This window comes from Zychaea mexicana (genome assembly GCF_025766255.1).
Source record: "Zychaea mexicana strain RSA 1403 chromosome Unknown BDB00scaffold_20, whole genome shotgun sequence".
NCBI lineage: Eukaryota > Fungi > Mucoromycota > Mucoromycetes > Mucorales > Lichtheimiaceae > Zychaea > Zychaea mexicana.
The window spans coordinates 485,958-491,459 of record NW_026516683.1 but is presented as its reverse complement, the minus strand read 5'-3'; positions in this window follow the sequence as shown (position 1 = coordinate 491,459).

Genomic DNA, 5,502 nt, shown 5'->3' with positions numbered 1-5,502 from the left:
GGGAAAGAATGTGCAGTCGTTACCATTCGTGCTTTACCGAACGCCATCGGCAGACTGGAGGGTCCGGTGACATAGACGACTGGTATTTATATAATGACATGCATGCGTTGCTGAAGGATGACCCGAGGTTCAATCCTGAATTCCAGTTCGATTCTTTCCGAGGCATTCGTCGTCGCGCCGATACACAAACAGCAACCAACAGCACGCTGCAGCCATCCGCAAGACGTAGACGATTGACTCCTGCAGAATTGCGGCATGAAGATGTGCTTGAGCGGATCGATGCCGCCAACCAGCAGAGCGAGGAAGCAAGATCACAGCTGATCGAGCTACTCGATCAGCAACATAAGGAAATCCTTGAAGCTCAAGAAAGGCGCCACCAGCAACAGCAACACACACAACAGAGCTTTTTAGATTTAATGAAGCAACTTATTGACAAGATGTAGAATCTTTTTTGTTTGATTTTTTATTTTAAATTCAATAAAGTTTTTTTTCCTTCGGGTTTTTTTTATATAATCAAGTGCCTCAAAAGATAACTAGTTATGAAGACATATTTATTTCCTATCTGCGTCTATAATGGCGATTATATTGACGGAAGCTCTCACGATCGCTACGCCGATTCTCGTACAAGTACTGTACTAGTTCATTACGTTTCCGCACACCTTCATTTCGCAGTTGCGTAGCGGTACGGCGCGCACCACGACCTCTGTCATTGATAGAGTCAGAAACTTCGAGTGGCTCTAGAAGCAAATCATCGGTTATCAGATTAGGTACAAATGTGCTTTCGGCATGAAGATCGTCGTGATCAATGCATAAATTATGCAGAATACAGCAAGCAACAATCGTCATCGTCATTGATTCTACATCCAGCAAATACAGCTCGTTACGTAGAAAACGCCATCTGCACACCAATTGGCCAAATGCCCGTTCAATAACGTTACGCATTCTCGAATGAATATAATTGAAATGCGCGTTGTCACTGTGGCGGGGTGCTTGAGCATCAGGAAATGGTGTTATCAACCACAGGAGCAAAGGGTATGCCGAATCTACGAACAAAAAATGGAATGTCAGAAATATGTATCGTGATTTCAACGATGGTCTATGCTAAACAATTTGTTCTTTACCTCCAAGTATAAATGTTCCATTTGGGCACACGGATTCTGGGTTAGTAAGAAGTTCGTCATAAAAAGCAGTAGCTTGAAAGGCTCTTGAATCGTGATTTCGGCCTATAGTATAAAAGTCGTATATATTAGCCAAGAAAGCAACTAAAATAATTACATTAACATGTCATGCCTTACCGCTCTGCCCTGCATGGATGTAGGTGAATCGCTTTTCTGAATCACAAATGGCAACCATGTTCAACGAGTAGTTGTTTTTTCTGTCGACAAAGCGATCGCCACTGTCACCTGGCTTGAAGATTCGAACGAGCTTCCCATCCAAAGCACCGAGTACATTTGGGAGGTGAGTAGGTCCGACTTCAAATGTTGGTCCAAGCTCTCCATATTGAAACCCTTCAACGGTTGCCTTGATAGCTTCATTTCCGGTCGGCCATCGGATTATACCACCTTGACAGTCGGCCATTGCCTCCAAAAATCGCTTGGTAAAATTTCTGTAGGATCCATGCGATGTACCAAGCAAAGTTTCGGCCATACGGTAACTGACATGAGCATTGGCAAATCTCCAGATTATTAGGCCGACTTGGATGAACACAGGTGTGGCGTTTTGTGCCGTAAATTGATACAATCGATGTTGCGACAACATATTTACGAGGGCATTGAAAGTGGCTGGTTTCATACGATAATGCGATTTGAATCCACCTGGTCCATCTGTGTCCGGAAGAGCTGGATGCGTAACTTCCCAGTATGTCGTATTTTTAACACGATTGACGCGTTGCATAACACGGAAATGTAGCGGCGATGATACAGCTGACATGATATGATCAAGAGAAAAAATGGTTCGGTACATTGGCAAAACAGTGTTGATCATGGAGAGTTGGTTGATATCGTCGTCGTCATTATTCGCAAGAAAAAAAAAGACGTAGCCTTCAATCAAAAGAAGTAGGATGCTGATGATCGTTCTTCTGTGGACAATTTCTTGCTGGGAATCCATAATAATAGACAGAAGGTAGGATGAAGGATATAAAAAGTGCGAATAAAGTTTGAGTGGAACAAAACAAGAAGTATTACTCAAAGTCGCTGCATATATAGAAGATATTTTCTTATCGGTAATGTTCTTATCATTTCATGATATGTAGAACTATGGAATCGGTTCCGTCTAAACAACAAGTTGGTATATCTAATGTTATGTAAAATGGTATACTTGACCCTCCCGGGTATTGCTTGATAGATAATTAAATATCAAAGTAATATTTTCTCAGTCGCATGGACGTGTAACAAAAGATCCGAGACGATATCCTTTTTGGGAGTGCTGTGTCAACCACGGGGTCGACACGGCAGTTTTGCTCTTCATTTCCTTATCAAGGATATGATATAAATTACACAAAAAAATCCTGTGCTCATTGTATCACTTTTATTCGACTCCCGAACAACGCGCTATTACTATTTCTAGGGTGTGTCGACGTTGACTCACGTTGCTTGAGAGTACCCTGAGTCACCAGCCAAATTGTGACCTTACACACAATAATCGCATTGTAGAAAAAATTTGAGTACCCGCTAGGTCACCGCTATGAATCATTTATGACACATCTTGCATATGCCTTTGACATGACACACATCCTTAGACTCAACGAGCGTAGCAGTACCAATGCAATAACACGTACATTGACTCATTCTCAATTAGATGAGCATCAGTGTTTTCTTTGCTATCACAAATGATATAAATAAAAGACCGTTTACTATTCTCAAAAATGTTGCCTTTATTTATTTGCAATACATTTCCAACTTTTCAAGCTCTACACTTTTTTCTAACACATCTTTGTCAATTATGTCTCTCAACACCACTGCCAGCTCCTCTACGTATCAGGCTTCGCAAATGGCTATGTGTGAATCTATGAATGAAACGCACCGTGAAGCACTCGAAGCACGCCCAGCCAATACGAAGAAAACCTATGTCAACAAGCAAACGGAATACCGTCAATGGTGCGATAGAATGATGCCACATTTGCCTACAGAAACTCGTTATATTGTTTATGGCGACAAGCTCCTTTGTTTCTCAAAGAAGAGGTATGTACAATAATTATGAAATGTGCGACTTCAAACTCATAGTTTTGCTGTACTGCTTCTTAGCTTATACAATCTCAATTAACAGGTCATGAACCGTGATGCTCGTCGCAAGGGCAAAGGATCGACCCAGCTCAAGAAAATCAAAGCTTCCACTTTCATGAGCTACGTTGCCGCCATCGTCGATTTATATCAGCAACAAGTTCGTTCGTTTGCCAATAGTCATCCTCATCCACGTAGCGCTGTCAAGGAACTTATCGACCTCGTCTAAATCCGCGAAGAAAGCCAACGACGTGAAAATTATGACGAACGTGCACTTGGAACATTGATCGATGGATATACGATCACCGATCAGATTGCCGACGTTGTCGATTACTACATGGCCAAGAACGAGGGTCTCACTTGCGCAATGCTCTCGCATTTTGCTTTCTCATATTGTTTGTTGCGAAGCGAGTCGGCACGGAAGGCTACCTTACCCGATATGCACAGTGTCGAATTGGAGCGTGAAGGCCCGTCCGAATGCCATTCCCTCATGATGATTATCAAGCAAGGAAAGACAAACAAGCACGGTCGTCTGGAACTTGTCGCCTGCATCCGGAACACTCGCGTCGAGATATGCCCCTTCATGGCTCTTTCTTTTTATTTTTCCTGGCGTTGGCATGTCGAAAACGAACCATTCCCCGTCTTCATTCATAACCAAGATTGGTATGATATCCGCTTGCTCAAGAGCACCTCTCCTTCCGCCACCAACACCATCGAAATCTCATATCAGCAGCAACTTCGAGCAATCGACGAGGCGTTTGCCAAATGTAACATTGTCTCCTCCAAGAAGACATATGCCGCCCGTGGATCCTCATGCAAGATGGCAGATTTGGATGGTGCCGACGAGGCGCAGATAAGAAGATTAGGCAGATGGAACAACACTACGATGAATGGTGCTTACTTGACAAGTCTTCCTCGTGAAGTCATGCGTGTCTTGGCCGGCTTTCCTGCTCAACAGGGTCACTTTTTTCTGCCTCGTGCTGCCGTTGACCCTCCTCAAGAATTATGCAAAAAGATTTTTCCTCGTGTCGAATACTGGCTGGAAACAATTCGACCTGATCAAGTGGCTGCCGCCGGGTTTCTGCGTCTCTTAGGTGTTCTGCGCGTTACGTTTCTTCAAGACGCTGTGCTTATGTAAGAAAAGTATCCGCATCATCCAATTTTTCTCAATCATATATTCAGAGAGCCGCTATACATCCAGTTCAAAGAGTAAGTATTGATTTTAAAAAATGCACAAGATGATCATCAATATGGTACTAATTGTTGTAACTATTTTGACTATTAGAGATCTTCAACGATCCATCCGAGAAGATGCCACCCCTCAAGATCTGCTCTTGCAACGTGCCGTACCTCACCTTGAGCAACGCATGAGCACGATGAACAATGAAATGGTTTCGCGGTTAGATGCAATGCAAATGCAGATGGAAAATATGACGAAGAACCTTTCTGACCTCGTATCCGGCCGTGCGACGGTAAACCTAAGCATCAATTGGCCATCATCATCATCATCATCAGCAGCAGCAGCAGCACCAATGCCAACACAGCAGCACTATCCAGAGCAGCAGCCAACAACAGCAACAGTTACATCCATCCCGAGTTCAGCACCTTCTGAATCATTGGGTCTTGATGCAACGAGTGAGCCACCGTTTTACATGATGAGCCGGGGAATCAAGAATGTCACTGACCTTTGGGCAGAGTGGTCGGTTGGGCTTACTGGAGGCTATGCAGTGAAAACACTGGAACAACGTTGGGGTGCAAAATGGAGAAACGGCGATCACAAGTTCTTCAGTCGCAGAATCAAGATCATTAAGGAGGTTGAGCGATTTGCCTCTGCCAAAGGGATTTCGGAAACGACAGCAGCAGCAATGGGCGAAGAAAGGCGCAATGCTCTTGGACTTAGCTTAAACGAGCTTAACAAACAGGCGACAACGATTTTCCAAAATATTTAGGTGTTTATGATAGCTCTTTTCTCCCTTTGCTACTTGTTCAGCAGACCCACTTAAACTAATTACTTGAAATAAATGAAACATATTTTGTTTGAAGAAGATAAGAAGCGTCGCTTATTGTAAAATATCTTTCCGTCATATGTTTTAGATTTACTGTTGTAATGGCGAAATCGCAAGTATAATATAGATGAATTTGAAAATGGAACACATGACAATGACAATGACAGGTAGTAGCATAGCAACGGTGTCAGAAACAAAAGGACAGAGAGTAATATTATTATTTTGTGACCCGCACGGCAATAACTCCAGTTATTTTTCATGTAGATGGCAGAAAACAA